Raw genomic sequence first — 20,541 nt, forward strand, 5'->3', positions numbered from 1 at the left:
GAACAACTCCACCCGAACTTTTGATGTTAAGTGCTTATCGTAAGCTCAAAACAGGAAAAACAATTGTGTCCATACATACACATAATACATATTATCAGACATATTATGCGATCTAAATTCTGTTGAATAATTCCACCATAATTTTCCATAGAATAGAAAATCCGCCCCAAACTGATGACTGATCCGCCCACGTTAATTGACATTGTAATTTACTGCTCAGCCGTCAGTCTATGAGTAGTAAATTACAATATAATTTTACTTCAGCGCGAACTGTAAATAAATATATACCTATTGAGCAGCCTTTTATTTGTTCTCATTGATAATACAAATAGGGACGAAATCAGAAATACATAAAAATCTGTGTTATTTGGAACGTTGATGAGATGTCAAAGTCAAGTTTTTATTATCTGTTGATTGATTTTGATATGGTGGAAGGGCGACAGACGTGGCTATAGAAGTTGTGTATTATGTTTTTCTAATAAAAATATTGAATTTGCACGTAAAAATGTCTGATGTAATCGTGCCTAAAGGTCAACCAATACCTGGAGATCCCGAGAAGAAGGGATGGCTGTTTAAATGGACGAATTACCTAAAGGGTTATCAAAGAAGATGGTTCGTGTTGTCGAACGGCTTATTATCATATTACAGGTAGGTATTTCTAAATTAGTACTTTAAATCGACGGGATAGTGTTAAAAAAATACTTAAATACTTAAAGTCATCCCTGATACCCATGTAATATCAAAACTCTTTAAGCTACGACAGTGTGACGCAGTGAAAATGCGATGTTTTAAGACTGGTGACAAATTTCATCGATTATTTTTCTTTTGTACATACATATTACAAACGCAGTCGAGTTCTCTATTATTATCACAAAAGTAAAAAATATTTTTTAATAATATTCCTTACATTTCTTGGATGTAGGCTTTATAATTTCCTTAATAAATCACATTTGGCAACGACAGCTGACGCCAAGGACATGCTATTATGGTTACCACATAGTAAAAAAACGTATTGAGGAAAATTATACAGATTGTAATGTGTTGAAAGCTCCAAAATATATAATTGTGGACTTTGTAACACATTATAAGTTATTTTTCTCTCATCTTTGTTAATCCTACAAAAGACCTTCAAATTACACTTATGTTTCAAGGTTATAGTAACTAATTTCCATTGGTTTATTGTGTTAACGTATTGCAGAGTACAAGTAATTAACAAAGACTTGCAATGTATGCCAGTATGTTATGATTTTGCCAGAAGTGTGCTAAATATTAGCTTTTAGCTATGCCTAGACTAGTCTAAAATAAAATTTACAGTTACTTAAAAAACAAATGTAATGTATAAGATGTTAATTATTTTTTGGTACAGCTTTTGAGTGATTGTTTGTGAATAAACAATATTAATTTTCTATATGAAAACTTAATATTAATATAACACAGGAATAACATCTATGTTTTGTAAGAACTACTTTTGCTTTGAATGTTGCAAATGACAGAATCAGTAACTCACAATGTTGTGTAATATTTTAACTTATATATTTAAAAAAAAATGTTAACAAGGTGCAGTATAATTTTTTTTAAAAACATAATTTATGATAGCTTTTGGCTATTTAGAATTGTTTAAGAATAATTAATGGTTATGTAAATATTGCTGTTCAAACAAGGTCTTAAGAGTGCATACAACAAGCATAAGACTCATCACAGACAACAGTAAGACTAAATCATAGTGTGCAGTATTATTCAAATGCTCTTCCAAATATTGCAAACATTAACTGCAACACCATAAGTTAATTAATAATTAACAATCATCAAGTAGTCTCCAATTCCCTTAACCTTAAATATAACTTTATCTTATAATGCATTCAACACCTATGTAAAACATACAAATTAAACTCTAGATTTACTATACGTTGCAATTGTATTGACATTGTGTGACCTTACAATTTATTGATTGGTCTGATCAAAGTCCATTGTGGGTGTCCTGGTCTTTACAGCTTTATTTTTTGTATAGTGAAGCTGTTATATCCCTGTAGTTGGTAGTACAAATATTATGTAACTGTACAATTTACATACAATTTATAATTTTGCATTGACACATTTTTATTTAAACACAATTGAAATTCATTTGAATATTTTAATTAAAATTTTTGTTTATTTAACCCTATATATAAGAAAACATATTTTATATTTATACTACTTGAAATGATGTTGATGATTAATTCAGAATTTTAATTAGCAGGACACAACAGCGCACACTATGATCTTAATTACCCTGATGAAAATTATTGTTTGAATTATTCGCAAACTAATTAAATAGCCTTTTGAAACATTAAACATTGTAAACTTTACAAAATTAATACATTATTCTTTTTTTCAGGAACCAAGCGGAGATGGCGCACACATGTCGCGGTACAATATCACTTCTCGGCGCTCTAATCCACACGGCTGACAGTTGCACGTTCGTAATCAGTAATGGAGGCACGCAGACATTCCACATCCGCGCCCATGACGAGGTGGAGCGCCAGAGCTGGGTCACGGCACTCGAACTGGCCAAAGCTAAGGCTATGTTAGTATTGCATATTATATTATTTCACATCAAACAATCTTTATTGTAATGACGTCAGATTAGTTTGTAATCAAAAAATTCAGGAACTGTTAAATAGATATGGATAGAATTTGGCTGATACTTAGTCCATATCCTGGCTCAACATTATGTGCTATTTTTATAGTGGTACAATACACAGTAACTTTTATCCTGTGAAAGATCTTTCTTGCAAAGTGAAGATATTATTTTTCATTAAAACTATTGTACAATACATTCATATAGAACAGCAAAATGCAAAATGATATTGCTACAATAGGCATAAATACGTAAATAAATTATAACGATAATTACCAAGCTTATAACTATTTGTGGTATAATTCTAAATCTGGACAAACCATAGCCGTATGATTATTGACAATAATTGAACCTATAACATTGGCTCTCAGACCTCTGTGAATAATAATTATGAATGATCTAATATCGTCATTCTACTTCCCACATCCGAAACTAAAATGGCGATGGCGCAATCAGTCATCACATTGCTTTTTTATAAGTGGTATGACTTTAAATACTCTAGGTCTAGGTTAACTAAACACAAACTTGTTGGAAAACCTAATTGTATATTAAAATCAAAGTCCATCACACTTACGCATATAACTTACATCATACATAGTGAGCATGTCAAATGAACTTTATTCTGATTGGTCCATTTTTGATGTCGATCCGAAGATAGCGATTGGGATCGACTGAAATCAGTCTGTAGACCAACAAGTAGTAATGTATTTTTGTCAATTCGCGCACGGCAAGTGACTCCACTGCACCTGATGGTAAGTGGAGTAGGATCCAATAGAATGTTGACTGACGAGACATGATTACCCTTCGGTAGTCGACACAATTATGTCAGCCTATTGGAACCGAATATACACAGGCTGATGCCGGAACGCGACACACTTACGTGGGCCACTATGGCGGGTTTTAACACTTGGTGTATTGTGGTTGCTATCCAGGCGGATATGAAATATAGGGGAATGAGTTATATGACGATGTAGCTCTGGAACACAAAAGTATATACAAGAACAAGACATTTTCTTTTTTCACTCTGGAGGCTGTATCCAGTAAAGCCCAATGCCATTGTGTTCAATCTGGAATTCAAGCCTGGAACTTTACGGCATTGGTTTTAGCGCTCAACCACTACGACTACGCCACCTAGGCAAGATGCACAGACTTGCTAGATACATTGTAAATTTAAATAACAATTAACTAGTGAACTAGTGTACACATTTTTCAATTTCTTTTAATGTGTCTAAATAAATGTTAAATTATTTTAGTCGAGCGCAAGAATCCGACGACGACGAAGACCAGATGACGACCGGCACTGTAGCTGTCGGCAGCAACGAAGGAGACAGCGAAGACGCCGGCGGCATAGCTCGGGAGCTGGCGGCGCGGTTCCACGACCTGCGCACCTGCTCCGAGCTCGTCACGCGCCACGGAGCCGCTCTCCAGAGGTCGCTTGTCGATCTCGAGACGCCGCCCACTGATACCACCAATCAGGTGTCCGAGAGAGCCACACTCTTCAGGATATCTTGTAATGCAATGATGAATGTAAGTTGTGTTTCAGTATCTTCTATTACTATGCTCTCGTAGTGCACCTAAATACAGAGGCGGCGCAAGACGCTTTTTCATGCCTGTTGCAAAAAGACTTTGCCTTCGGTTTTGACAACAAGCTAGCTTATGCCTGCCTGACTGACCCCTAGTCTTGGATATTTGATTGGCCAAATATTGCAAATATTTGTATTTGAATGAGTATTTCCGTTTGTGGGCCAATCAAACCTCATGTTTCTATATAAGCTATAAATTGACGTATAGGCTAAAAACACATTTTTTTTGCCAAAGTAGTTTGTAAACCTAATAAGATACTCGATATATTTGTCTACTAGGCATTGCTCGAAGGCACGACCATGTGAAAAACATAAAACTGAATAATGCCACTGTGTACTTTTATGGGATAAAAAGTGGCCAATATTATTATGCTAATTCAAAATAAGGTTTGTGTGCTAAATCCGCAAAGTTTCTGCATTTACTTCTACCTAGATCCAACATATTCACGAACATTCTAACTTACAATACTAGTGAGATCATGTTAGTAAGAAGTAAGCAAGGAGTTTTGTGTATGTGTAGGCGTGCTCTGAATTCATGAGCGCGGCGGCGGCGTCGAGCGGGCGCATGTCGCGCGCGCTGCAGCACGAGCGCGACCAGAAGCTGCGCCTGCAGGAGGTGGTCGAGCAGCTCGCCCGACAACACGACACGCTCGAGAAAACCGTCAACGCACGGACTACGCCGCATCCAGGTACGTGCCAATACACAGGTACAGTCAGCGACAAATTAATGTATACTTTCATAGGCAGATGTCTAATATAAATTACTTTGTTAAGTATAAATATTCGACCTTTATATTGTATACTGCATACATTAATTTGAGAGTGATAGTACGTAAAGTCACACCGACGCGAAATTATTTTTCACATCTGCCTAAATTTCGACGGTTGATATAATCGCAACGGTGGAACTTTACGATCGTAAACTTATTGGAAATTACCACATGAAGTCATTGTGAGAACCAATTTATACAAAAGACTGACAAACTTTGTCAGAAGTATTATAAATCAGTCAGTTTTTAGATAAGGCGATGGAATGACCTATCTGAGTTTAAATATTGTAAATGTATGGGGTGAGTGAAATGTATCTTATGCATAGTGCATAGTAGGACAGTAAAATTACATTTATATTCCATACATAAAATTATTTTGTCTCATAATGGGAGTAGCTTCGTTTGAAACCCTTTCTAATTATTCGCTTGTTTGCAAAATCTAAATGTCAGATTTATTATTACGAGTTTCCAACTTACAGATAAGAAATAATTTCAAGGATCTGATTAAGTTTCTTGTTATATATACAGGTTGAGGTATTTAAAAATAAATAAAAACTTATGAATAAAGAAATACTTACTCAATTTTTTTAAAGTTCTACACTAAAACATAAAATCCTGCTCATATAGAGAAACATAAAACTGTGAAGATTCATATTAATTCCTATGTAATTATTTGTATTACCTATATAATATATTAATTAATTACCATATTAGTTATTATATTAGAGACTTCAGAATACTTCATTATTGTGTTAATCTGCTTAAAATTGCTTTCAGTGTATTGTTTTCACACATAGAAACGTCATGTAATCAGAAAATCCTTAATTGTTGGCAAAACGAATATAATAAATGAGCCATTGCTAAGTAGATAAAAAATCATTCTTCCACCAATTCATATTAAGTATCATAGGAAATTATAGTTAGGAACAGGGAAGCAATTTCACCAGGATTTAGAAGTGATTTCAGAGCTATTCGGGTTGATGTATCCATCACATGGTGGCAGGTTACTGCTAGTCATTAGCTTCGGAACTACAAAGAAATATATAAAATCCACTTTTTAAATATATAATATTATATAAATATCTCTTTAGGACCTACTTAATTTTTGACTGTGTGCATATATTATTTATATATTAATTATATACTTAATATATTACACATCAGACTACTTATAATAACAATAAACGTTAATGAGAAGTGAATAAAATATTATTTTACATTTCGAGAACAAGGTATACTTTAAATATGCGAAATTACATTGTAACAAACATAATTGCAATAAGAAAAACAAATTATGAATTGATAAATAATAAATCTTTATCACCTCATCATCTTATAAGTAAATTATTAATATGAAATATTTTATTTTAGTTGTTTGGTTATATGTACTTCCTTCGATGTAAACAAAACGAATTTAATACCTATGAACATTAAAAAAAACAAGGCGGTATTTTAAAATATTTATAAAAATAGCTTGCAATCGCATAAGTGACCAACGCGCCGTGTTGTCTTTATAAATAATTCCTCTTGCAATGAGCACTTATTATTCATACAGATAGCAAGGTTGCGTTGCGTGAATGCTTATAAAATAATGTTGTAACATATTTTCTTTGACCTCTAAAATCAGGTGCTAATCGTTTTACATGAATAACAAAAATGGCAAGGTATCTTCATTCAAGAATAAATTAGGCTGTATAACCGTACAGCTCTTGGCCTACTAAGTGTGAATAGAATAGAAAAATGGTAACGAATTCTTCGTGAAATGGAACGTGTTAGTTTGGTGACGGCTGAAAAATCGAAAAGAATTTACGGATGTCGGAACTAAATTTCTTCGTTGTAATTTATTCATTTTGAGTAAAATTTAAATTTGCGGTGTGTGTGAATTTATTATAATTATTATTGTAATAAAAAAATTGGCATTTACATCGTGTTATAGTGTAGACATCGGAGCGGAACGGAATATTTGTCATACAATCGTAGACAGATTTTTTGGTGATTTCTCAAGGTTGTTTTCCTGTTCAAAGTAATACAATAGTAATTGGTTGTGTTACGTATTCGTTTATTTAATTATCGTGTGCTGCGTTCGAGACTGAAGTAGTGTGTCTTGACGACGCATTATTGTATTACCAGTATTACATTGTGGTATATAAATTACGTTATTATTCTTCAACTATGATCATGTTCTTGTAAAGCTTTGCGTTGATTTTATTCCTGTGTACAATGTTAGCTTGAGGTTTTCTAATGTATTCTTGAGTACTCCATTTGCGATACGACACAATGGGCGGTAAGTGAAGACAAAAGCATGAGAGCACATGAATCATCGCACTGAACGCAACAACTCGCTTTTCAATAGCCTAGCACATCTCAATGTGGCAAGTGGCAAGGCCAACTGTCACGCCACATTGTGCTGTACATTGTCAATAATTGTCATGTGTTAATAATGTTTATAATGTTTGTTCAAAGAATTTAAACATTACAGTTTATAGCCTCACAGAGCACAAAGAGCATACATAGGTTACTAAATTCCATTTATAACATATGTCAAATGGATAAATAAATAAACAGCTTGGTGTTGGTGCATGTTTACAAAAATTATTTTTGTTTTTAGGTTACGCATTACATGGGTTTCTCAAGCTATGTATGGTGCATTTCAATGGTGCTATAATAATTTCATGAATATATGGTATCCAGAAACTGAAAATCAAAGTGACGTACTTGCTTATTTGTGATGAGTAAACAGCTGAATTCAGATGTTGATAAAGTTGGTCATGTACAGTTAAATTGTAAAACTGCTTTTATTAGATTTTGGCTTTAGCAAAGTTCACATACTGGTTTGCAACACCAGCTTTTTCATTTTAAATGACATAAGGCATGTAGCACTTATAGTAAATATAAATTTAAACAGTATACTGTTGTATCACATACCAAGTATTTATGAATTGAGGTTAGAGAAACCAAGTAGCATTAAAATATAAAATTTGAACATACATTGATGGCTTTCATGCATTAGGTCATAATCAAAAAAAGTATAATTTAAAAAGGGACCTGTTATGAATATTCTTTTGATAAATATTTTAATTTTTAACATCTTATAAACAAGTGTGTTAATAGATACAGGTACTTAAAAATGCTGCCACTCGTAGGCCCATTTCTTATTATTAGAGATACACTTGGTTCTAGAATAATATTATTAAAAACAAAATAAACTCAATATAAACCACAGAAACAGTTACATTACCAAAGATACAATACATATTTCTACAAATCTAATGGTCTTATTCATAATAAAACCCTTATCGAAGGTATAAATCTCAAATAGTTAAAACGTCCTATAAGCTTATCGAGCCTTCGATAAAATTTCTTATTCATAATGGTTTCATAAACGTCAGATAACAAAAAGGCCTTTAAATGTGCACAATGTTACCATTACGTAGAAAAAAAAAATTAAAATAAGTTCTACCAATTACTACCAAGTTTTGTCTCTGGAAACAGACAATAAAAAAAATTATCAGTCCATTGTCACAATGGCATTTGTCAACAAAGTAAACAAAATAAATACAGGAAGAAGATATATTATATGATGTTCTCGAAACTCTTTGTAAAACTTGGAACAACGAAGGCAGCAATTTGCGATAAAATGGTAGAGAAGTAAAAAGGGGTAGGAGGAAGACAAGATTGGTGCAGCTCTTTTCTGTATTTGAACGTTTGCGCTCTTCATGCCTGCGTTACTATTTTTTTTTTACAAGATTATGTTAAAAAAATTGGTTAGGGAGCGGGTTCATATTCTTGAACATAAAATATCGACACGAACTACAATTTCATGTAGGTGTCGTAGATTCATTTAAGGGGAGCTGTGTTAATTGAAATGTAATATTGTTACTCTTGCGTTGCGCATGTCCAACAATACGCACTACGATAGCCACTCTTAAAATATTCATATAAATAAAATATTAGGATAATATACAATAGTGATTATGTACTCTGGTGGCATTCAGCACAAATAATAAAGTTAAAAACAAGCACATTGACATAGGTATACAAGGAATAAATCAATTTTATTTTTTAGATCATACTCATTGTGCCTCCTCAGACCCCATTTCCAGTAGAAAATATAAAGGATATGTATGTATCCGTTTTATGCTATTATCATGTTTTAGGTAAGTCATAAGTAAAACATATTTTTGAGGTCTTTATTATGTAGTTAAAATAACAAAGAAAATAAATAAAAACGTTTATTTATCATGTAGGCATATAAAAGGCTCTTATGACAAGTCAACATATAATCAAATATGATTTACAATTTGTTCAATACACAGATTAAGGCATGCATATGATGCATTAGTATATTATAATCCACCACCACCTGGAAATATAAGGGAGGTATTAACAAATCATCATTAAGTAATTTCAATTTTATGCTATAATCCTGTGGGATACTACTGTTGTATATTTGAATAAATATTTTTTTTATTTGAGTATTATGTTGAATGCTTATACATTGCATAATTTCAGGTTTGTCCGACATCTGCAGAATAAATTGCAACAGTAGAAGTGCAACACAAGATAGAGTTGCATGCTATTCAGATGGACAATGAGCACCAGTGGAATAAAAAAAATTACAACTGAGATATATTAATAAAAGAAAAATATACATTTTATAAAAGTAAATGACAATGACTAACTTTAATTATGTTGTATAATAAGTTACCTTTCAGTGTGAACAACTTTAGTCTAAGTTTTGGGTCAATGATGATAATAATTTATTCTGATACCTCTTCAATATTGGACACACTGCTCTGTGGCATTTATCTCTCTTTGAGCAATTGCAATGTTGTGCAACACTGCAAGAGCCACAATAGTAGTCTTCACATTGTCAAATTTTAGATATGCCATGAAATAGACATTGAAAATGCTGTTTTCACACACCAAAGTTCTTGTTGCAATATCCGGGAGTTATGAGTGCTGCTTTGCCATCTAACAATATCTCTGATCTGATTAGCATCACAAGTCACCTACAACAATTCTTGAGTTTAGTTTATGCAAGAAAGTAAAACCTTATTTAATTTACAACTTTACATATTCCTAAAAATCTTACCTGAACAACAACATCGAGGGAATAATATCCTTTCTATATAATATCAGGCTGCATCACCACCATATATTTTAATTTTATATGGGCGTAATAAATACAACCAATTATAGATGGGAAGCCTTTTACATGGTGAAATTCCAGCCTTAACAAGGGTTCCTCTGAAAAGAAGTGGGGCATAATTATAATCTGCAGTATATAATACGAGCGCATGCTCCACTCTGCTACATACATATACCACTGGTAGTGGCTTGAGATAATCCATAGAGATCTCCAACATCTTGCATCTATTAAGAAAACGAATCTAAAAGTAGGTCATCATTAGGTATACGTATTTACCGAAGTCTGTATAAATATGGAATAGGATTAACTTACCTCATGACGATCCCAACATGTCAATGCAGTTAATTAATACTTGCAATTCTGGTGATCTGCCACAAACTATACGGTGAAGCTGCAACTCTTCGCGGACTATCAGTCATTTATAAATGCAGCCGTATGTTTGGAAAATAATACCGTTTACGGAATTCATCATTATCCAGAAAATACGGATCGAATTTCTGACGACACATTTTTCTACCTAAAGCAGCCTAGCTTGCATTTTTAATACGTAACTAAATAAAATTACTTCTTGAAACGAAAATGATGGGCTACAAAGTCGAAATGTTGTTTACTTCTAAGTACATACTGACTTTGGCAACAAGCGTCAACTCGAAACAGGTGACCGACGTCAGCCATTTTTTTGCTATCGAACGCTTAACATAGGTGTAAAGACGGGGGTTAGGCTCGATAAATCAAAGCATCTTTATCGGAGACTTTTAGCGCAATTGAACCATTATGAATACCAATTTTTTACATGCCTCCGATAACGCCCAGATAAACTTCCGATACTTCTGATAGTTTTATTATGAATAAGACCGTAAATGTTTTTCTGTACTATTAGGATGATGTAAGGATATTTTTGTCCGCAGCTTACACTGAGGAAATGTAGATTTTATTAGGTCACGGCCATTTATATCTCACTAGGAATGTGTAAGCTCTCCAGTTGTTTGTTTATTTGATTAACAAGTTATAATACCATTAGATAATTATATTATTAACTTTTCTTGGTATGGGTGATGCACAGTATATGATGGTTTTTTTTATCAATCAAAGCTATAGAGCTATCGGTGCATTAAAATATCGATCCTAAGCATTAAAGTGGGTAACATATTTGATAATAGGACAGTTTCATGAGGAATATGGCAATCTGTAATTAGCACCACATTGTTTTATTTTTATAAATGTTTATATTATTACAATGTTTACTTTCAATCTTGTTTTCGTTTAGTAATTAATTGTGATAATTAATCAATTTCATTTTACCAACAAACTGCATCATTAAAGCTACATGTCATGGTAGATTAAGCAAACATAATTACTTTTATGTGTAATTAGATAACAAAACAGGTGTATTGAAAGTTCATTAGATAGTGCTTATTTTATCATTTCTATTGTTTGAAATATATTTATCAGTTGAGTATTAGTGTTAATTAATTTTTTGCAGTAAAGAACAAATTAATTGCACCTTTATAAAATAATTTATATTGAAGAAGATTAACAGTTTGTTTAAATAATATTAAAAGTGTGAAGTGTAGATATATGATACATATATTTTTATTGTTATAAGTGAAGTATATACTTGTAATTATAGGTATACTTATATTTAGAGATGAAATAACGATGAGCTATTTTTTATTGCATATAAGTCATCTTTAACATGAGTTAAAAATGGTTTATTGCTGTTCCCATGATAACATTCATAATGTCCCATAAACCTTCTAGATGCGATAATAAGAATAACTTCATGCTATTAAAGTTATTTATGTAGTGCATTGTGTTGAATGGTGTGTAGAGAAATTAACTTGCCTAAATATAATTTAAATATCCATGTAACAAAATTTATTATAGTATGATAGAATTGTATTGTTTGATAAAAACATAAATACCTATATTAAAAATGACACATACACATATTGTAATTGAATTAGATTAAAATTGTGTCAATATTGAAATGACAAAATAATTATAATATCCTAGAGTGGCCCACAACCATGACAGCTTAAAATTTTTCAAATAATTAATACAAATAAGTTCAGATTCTTAATATAAGTTAAATTCATAAAAACACTGCCAAAAATGCTCTCTAAAATCATATACTATGTGTGTATATATTGTATGTATTGTATTTATACTACAAAAGTAAAAAAAAAATAGAGGTTATTCAACTTACATTTTGATTTTTATATTTATGTAAGTTACACCGCGTATTTTTGCTAAAGCTTCACTGATTCTATCAATATTTATACAAACACTTCGCGTTATGACTGCACATTATTTATTGCAAAATATGAGATCAGAATAATAATTAAATGGTGATTAACAAATTATTGTTTTCACTTAATCTAGTGGTTGTTTATTTATTATGATGCACACAGAGGGAGGTTACGAATCGTTTTCCTGTGAGATAAGCATGTCGCAAAAAAAACACGTCAGAACTCCTAGTAGTTTAATTGAGATTGTTTGAAAGTGTAACACGCGACTGTCGCATTGGTCTCACGATCAATTCATCAAGCAAGCATCAAAATAAACGACAACGACAATTCGCGTTTATTTTTTGGGACATTTTAAGGGGGGCTGGTCAGAGAACGTTTCGGTTTTCTGGCTTATTATGCATAAGCTAGAAACCTTTCTGTATTACCTAAGTGTGTTATTTTTGTTAATGCAAACGTTTTCTGTGTAGGAGGTAACGGCACCAACCAAGGTAACGAAACGGAGGATGAAGACCATGAGTTCTTCGACGCTGTTGAGGAGGGCGTCTCTTCCAACATGGACGATAAGACGTCGTTTGTAATCAAAGTGCCAGTAAGTGACCCCACGCCAGTATACAAGTAATAATTTCTTATATAATTGTCTAAAATATGAACAAAGTTTTTGGTCAATATTTCACAAACAGTATCTACATAAAAATGTATTGACATTAATTGGCCATCTATCTCGAAGTTAAAAAAATTTCTAAAACATTAAAATAACATCACATTTATTTACATTTCAGACTAATTCTTATTAAAAGTACATAACTCGTAATGCTCTTTGGTAATAAATTTATCATTCAAATTACGTGATTATGAGTAGAAAAAAGAACGTATGAAGTAATACATGGATTGTAGGTATACGAATAATACAAATATGCATCTAATACCTAATTTGGTATTAGTCATTAGATGCCAGTAGCGTAGCTTGCCACAGAGGGGCCCTATATCTAAATTTGTTTAAGGCCCTTCAGGGCAGTACGAACTTTTGAGCGCTTGCTTAGTTTTACTGTAGGTATGGACCAAGAGGGGCCCCTTATCACTGATCCGGCGGATGCGGCCCTGTTAAATGCTTCTGTATTTTTCATTCATAACCAAACTGTGGAATTCCATTAATTCACTGTTCATTCTCTCAACTTGTAACATTTTATTTTATTTATTTAATTATATTTGGGTGGCTCACAGCTATCCAAAACAAACAAATATAGGACGAAATGAATACAGTAGATAAGCCAATTACGAGCCACCGCAGATAGTTTTTAAAATTATTTTATCTTATCGTTTTGAAATCTTAAAAAATATGTTAAAAAAGTTAACAAATAATAATAATTATAACCTAAGTTAGACGGTCATCAAACGTTTTGATGGCTGTCCTGTAAGAACCACAGCTGCCCGGCTCGGAACTGATACTCTACACCAAGATGTGCACAACCTTCACGCTAGGTCTCGTATCACTCATCTCGCTTGGCAATGATCGAAACACAACTAGGATAACAATTATGTTTTTCTGTTTGAGAATTATTAAGTGTAAACTCCTTGTACAACAAAGCTTAAACGACTGAGCATTGTTTTCGTAGTAGTTTTTATGTGGTATTAAAAAAATCTATAATACACTTTTTTATATTTGTTTTAATAGGTAATTAAATTATCCTAAACTTATTTGTAATGTTTAGATAAACGGTTTCAAAACAGTAAACGTCATTCTCAATACCCTAGATTAAATGAAACACCTCAAATATTTAAAAGAAAAAAAAATATAGTCTACCAATTTTGTGATAAAAATCGACCCCGAAACCAGAAATCTAATGAGTAATTTAACGCGTATTAATGTTCATTTACTCGAAGAACGTTAACGAGACTATCATTCATTACAATAGACATAGTTTGGTCGGTTTCCTAATTTTAATGTCCACTTTGAAATGGGTTTTATGTAACTAACGCGCTGGTGTATTACGTAAAATATACTGGTTTGTCATGTTAAAGTTGAATATAGTTTAAATGTTTCAATAAATAGAATATGTGGCCTTAGCACAAAAAGTGTATCGGAATTAAAAAATAGATAAATCTACCTTTATCACTTTAAAATTCAACGGAGATCAGCCACATGGCGTACATACGCGGGACATATTATAGGGCACAAGTGTGTGCGCAATATACAGGTGCACTCTCTGTTCCTTCACTATCATAGTCCGATAAATAATCTGACATGGCCGGAGAGAAATCAGGCAGGACCAACAGCTTTTCGTGCTATCCGCGGCACGGGGTATCACACTTACAATTTCCTGACTCCGAGATACGACTGTATAATGTGTGACATAGAAAAATCCAGTCACTGTTTTTAACAGATCCGGGTTCGAACCAAGAACCTTTGCACGGTACTCGTACTTGAACCGCGTACTCATTACCACTACGCCAACGAATCGGTCAAAGGAAACTATTATAATATTATTGATTGTGTTGATAACCTTTTATTCATATCACGTGTCCATTCACAGGTGAATAGAAAAATAAAGTAAAAGCGGCGAAAGCTCTGATGAGTCTGAAGGCGAGACTGTGACTGAAACGCAACAGGTATGTTACTCTTTCATGTTCACTTACTTAATATGTATTTACACACACATATCACCCATTTATCCCTGAAGGGTATGCAGAGGCGCAACCAGGGCACCCACTTTTCACCAAGTGTGTTCCGTCCCTTGATGTGATATGTACCTATTTACGATGTATTTTAAGTTTCTTTTGGCGGTGCTAGTCGAAGAATCACATGTTTGAATCTGCAGGGGTAATGTTGATAAAACTCTGACTAATTATTTATGCATTGTTATCTGTTTCCAAAATAAAATTGGGCGGTCGCAAAAATTGAGCCAAATAGTTACTGCTACTTGGTCGAAACATATTTTAACTTATTGGCATGACAAATTGTCATTATAATAATATTACAACGTGAAAAATTGTCTGATGTGAAGTGAAAGAATTAGCAGATAAAAATTATATTTAATTAACATAAGTTCAATAACTCGTTCTCGCGCAACGCACACTTGTAGCATGTTATATCGGTAAACTTGAAATTCAATCTAATGCGGTCTGATAGGCGGGCTTTGAAATAATTATTGAAGATTCTCAGATATACAAATATCCTTCCGATGTTTTTCGCCATTGGACCGAGCGATATAACTGAATATACGTAAATTCAAGGCCACAGCTTGAGGTTCGAAACGAATCAGTGACCTTTTTGTGCGCCGACCGATCATTGTCCACTATGATATCACTGATTCTGAGCAAATGATGATCAATTTGAATTAATAATTTCTATAATTCTACAACCTTCAAACATTCCAATCAATATTGATTGATTGTATACCAACATGACAAGTTATAAAATAAGTATAATTGATTTTTTTATACAGGCATTAGGCCCATATCTCGCTCATTGAAAAACAATCGTTAAATTATTTAATCTTGATAATTAATTTGTGTAGCACGACGTTTGATTTGCTTTACTATTTTCCTCGTCAGACCTTATAAATACAATTGAAACATGCGGCTAAAAATCGTAATTCAGTTTCGCTTTCAACTTCCTTATAGGCGGTCGTCGTAGGCGCTCATTATATCGATTTGGCGACAAACGATTAAAAAAGAAAGTCGATGTGAATCGTTATTAGAATCGGTGTTGAGTGAAAGTGAGTGACGGTGAGTGTGGCCGGCAGGTGATATTCGTGGAGGACAAGGAGCGCGCCGAGAGCGCCATGGGCGGCTCGGAGGGCGGCGCGCCCGCCAGGGACCAGGACATCGTCGTGTGGGTGAGTACACATACGCGTTCACCTTAATATCGCCAAGGGTAAACATTTAAGTACGGAAAACCTAACACTTGTATTCAATGTCTATTGCTATATAGTCAAGATTGCAAAAGCAAGCCGCATAAATGACGTACATACACACATTCACATGTAAGTACTCATTAATTATACACATAATTTTAACAATCAGAAAACTTGTAGAAGTAAATCACTATTTACATAAACATTAATAGTGTCAGAGGAATTTGGGTAGTCTAGACCAGCTATACTCTAAGTGTGTTCCGCGGAACCCTAGGGTTCCGTGATACCTCTGTCGGGGTTCCGCAAGAATTTAGAAAAAATCAAAGCACCTCTCTCAATAATAATTAGTAACTGTTACATTGAACTTTTATTATGCTGATTAATAAAAATACACTTATTAAAACAATTGTTTTATTGTAGGGTTCCATCAAGTATTTTGCTTCCCAAAAGGGTTCCGTCATTTAAAAGTTTGAGAACCACTGGTCTAGACCATTGCTAAGAAATAGCATAAAGGTAAAAAGCAACACTTAAATCATAAAATCAAATTAAAAAGTTGTTTTAACTTTATATTAGAATAATAATACCGTCATTTCAGTGCGGTATAACAAGTTATTTAAAAATACATTATAGAACGAATCTTTTTTGACGTCATAATATTCATGTATCGCTTAAGGAAAGCGTAGCATAAACATCAAACAAATTATTTGCGTATGAACACAGTCGCAATTAGTAGTTATCAATTTGAACATAATTATAATGATGTTAAGCATCACGCTATTGTTTACTGATCTCATAGTTTCCCGAATCAATTAGAGATTGAATAAATAAACATAGCAGTAAATTTCTACACTTATATTAAAGATACAAGTCCTTTGTCTCGCTTATTAGAAACTACTATTGGATGTATTACACAATAATAATAACACATCCACCATTGTCAGATTTGTCAAAAGGCCTTATAGGCCGCGGTCTAGGTGCAGTATAGTTACCAACGGAAAAGCAGCACCCGCACGCAGTACATGCGTGGCGGTGAACTGAGTTGCATAAGCCAAGTATAGACTTGGAAAAGTATAAATCTGGCAGAGATATTCGCTATCTAGGTTTATTCGATATTGTTTAGTGGACTTTGCTTAATTTTAGTGGGAAATTAAAATAATTTTGCATATTTATGTAATGTAACGATTATGTAATTTTTATATATATTTTCTACACTTTCTAAATTGTCCTTGCTCATTACTATTCATGATGAACGTCTATCTCTTTCTCAAACCCAATACAATAACTTGTATATACGAATCGACCGTAGCACACATTTTTAGATACCAACAAAGAAAAATATGAACAAAAACTTAAACGCCATTTAAGACAAGAACAATATCATTATCATCATATTCAGAGAACGAAGACAATCTATAGCGCAAAAATTACTCCGTTTTGAATACATATCTTAGCCAGATCTATCACTTTTACTACTATGTTCATATATTGAATGTATTCAATTAGAGATTATTGAAAAGTGTTTTAATTTTCGCGCTCCTTGTGTATGGTACAGTCTGCTGACGGTGATGGTTTGTTCCCAGCCGCACGTGTCCCAAGTGGTGAGCTCGGTGGACGGCCACCCGCGGCGGCTGCGTGCCAGACAAGCCCAACTACCCGCTCAGTCTGTGGTCCATCATGAAGAATTGTATAGGTCAGTATGTTTATACTATGGTCCTCAATAAGGAAGAAACGTTCAGGGTAATCAAATAAGGCCTTTTGCAGCATGGGAAAATAGAATGTTGTGCTGACTACATATTGAAGCATCAGTTTTTTTTTAGTAAGCGATGTTCACAAGCGGACAGTAAGACATTAACAACAAACCAAACATAAGGTCTTGAACCCATTCGTTTTGAAATGCTGAAAATCAACAAGAAGTAATCATGATTAATTTACAATATTGCAACCGAACATTAACCTCAAGTATAATTATTGTTTTAAAATTAAAAATATAAAAATAATAAACATCAAAAACAAAAACACCACAGTTCACGGAAGACGGTCAAATAATTTAAATATTTTAATAAGGTTGCAAAAATGACGTCAATATCTACCTACATGTCAAACGAGATCTCATACATGTTCTCAAACGTGAGGCCGTTGGCTTTTGTTCTTTGAGTGGGCCTCGATTCAGGGGATATTTAAATTAACGTATAGTATAGTATGGATAGAGTGCCGCGATCTTCACTCCCGCGCTGTGACGAGGCGAGGTCGGCCTGTGTCCACGGCTTATTGAAAACGCTTTTGACCGCAGCGCTGTCAAGTGGAATACATTTGCATGTTATTATTATCAATGTGTGTTTTGGTTGGCTTTAGAATGGTTAGACACGAGGTTTCATATGTTGAAAATCATGCATATGCTAGTTTTATAGTTGACGAAATTTTATTATTCATTCGTGACTTGTCAAACATAGTGGATAAAATTAATGTGACGATACATTGTAAAAAAAAACGAGTCATAGATGTAATTACATAACGGAATAATTTATCATTAAACTCAATTTCCCAAAACAACGAATTTCTCTATGTTGCAAGGATATGAATCAAATATTTACGGATCACTTGCCCAGTTAGTGAACTCGATCGTTAGTTTCTCTGCTCGTTAGGTCAAAATCCAGAAGGTTTAACATCAAACTTCCTTCCTCAACTGAATTATAGTGTAGGTATATACTCGCTGCGACTATTATTTTAAGGCTAAAGCCCGCGGCAAAATTCTGCGTTAGTCATATTTTTAGAAGTTATCAGTTCTAAAATTATAATACAAAAAATTAAACATACTATTTATACAATATGTGAATATTGATTTCGTAATGCTATTAAAAATGTTGATCGCGTGTAATATCTTCTCCTCTCGTATACATGATTTTAATTTGTAACTATGATATAGAAAATATAATAAGGAATATTTAAAATAGTATTTAATTATTTTTTTAAGTACATAAATTGATTTTTAAAGAAATTATTCGTAATTCTGCATATTCCTTTCCTAAATTGTGCGCCGTAACTGTATGAGGAGGATTTAAAACTGCCTCATTATATTATTCCTATTAACTTTAGTTTCTAAATTGAGATTGCACAGATTGCCTAATTGACCGAGTTAGGAAAGTCAGTCCGCCGCTGAAAATAGATGACCTAGTTTCATCAATGCACCTAAAAAGTGCAACAATGTTAATAATCTTAGTAAATAAATTAAATGTAATTAATTATATGTATTAAAATTAAATTAAATGTAGCTCATATTTAAATCTCAGTGTACGATTGTTTGTAAGAAGTAAGCGCAGTAACCGCTTAAATTATATTACACAGATATACTAGTGTCCTGGATAAGTTGATGTTAGGATATATTCTATATCCGCCCGGATAGCGACCACCGTACAATATGTTTAAACCCGCCATAGTGGCCCACGTAAGTGTCGCGTTCCGTGATCAGCCTATGTATAGGTATATCCGGTTCCAACAGGGCGATATAATTGTGTCGACTGTCGAGAGGTAATCATCTGTCGTCAATCGACATTCTATTTGATACCACTCCACTTACCATCAAGTGCAGTAAAGATATTTTAAAGTGTCCGTATAAAAACATGCTCAAACAGATTTAATATTATTAAAGCTCTAATCTAGGTAAAAGAAACCTTGAAATAAATCGAACAAACAATTCTAACGCTGTTATAATACCGTTTCCAGGTAAAGAGCTATCGAAGATCCCGATCCCGGTGAACTTCAGCGAGCCGCTGTCGATGCTGCAGCGGCTGACGGAGGACTACGAGTACTCGTCGATCCTGGACGAGGCGGCCAAGTTCACCGACCCGGCGCAACAGCTCGCGTACGTGGCGGCCTTCACCGTGTCGTCGTATGCCACCACCGCTTGCAGGTAACTAATACAGTACTAAGTTTTGCCGCGGCTTAAACCGCGTGAAAAGCCTTCTTTGCTACTAAAGTACAATAATGCAGCGATCCATTACGTCATCTTATGAAAATTAGATATCAAAGTTAAAAAATTTCTCACTGAAACAATTTTCCGGGATAAAAGTAGCCTATATGTTGATCCAGGACATGTTCTATTCAAGTGCCAAAATTCATTCGTTATAAGGTTTCTGTGTTTACTTCTAATAAACATTCAAACATTTGTACAAACTTCGCATTTATAATATTAGTAAAAGTAAAATATTAAGTAAAGTAAGATATATTAGTAAGAGTGTGAGTTAGCGAAAATTTTGTAAAGATGCAGTGGAATAGAGACACTGTGTGGTTTGGTCTAATATCTGAAAAAATTGTGG

At 33.5% G+C, this 20,541-nt stretch overlaps 2 long non-coding RNA genes and 1 pseudogene across 2 annotated transcripts; 2 read left to right on the forward strand and 1 right to left on the reverse strand.

Annotated features, from left to right (window-relative positions):
• The first annotated feature begins 399 nt into the window (after positions 1–399).
• LOC119191755 lies at positions 400–20,160 on the forward strand (annotated as a pseudogene).
• Positions 9,012–9,638, forward strand: LOC119191756. The gene is made up of 2 exons (XR_005113523.1): positions 9,012–9,127; positions 9,483–9,638. It is a non-coding gene; the product is annotated as an uncharacterized LOC119191756 (long non-coding RNA).
• LOC119191757 lies at positions 10,137–10,966 on the reverse strand. Its single transcript, XR_005113524.1, has 2 exons — positions 10,435–10,966; positions 10,137–10,220 (listed from the first exon to the last, which is right to left on the reverse strand). It is a non-coding gene; the product is annotated as an uncharacterized LOC119191757 (long non-coding RNA).
• Positions 20,161–20,541: the final 381 nt, after the last annotated feature.

This window comes from Manduca sexta, unplaced genomic scaffold (genome assembly GCF_014839805.1).
Source record: "Manduca sexta isolate Smith_Timp_Sample1 unplaced genomic scaffold, JHU_Msex_v1.0 HiC_scaffold_1890, whole genome shotgun sequence".
NCBI lineage: Eukaryota > Metazoa > Arthropoda > Insecta > Lepidoptera > Sphingidae > Manduca > Manduca sexta.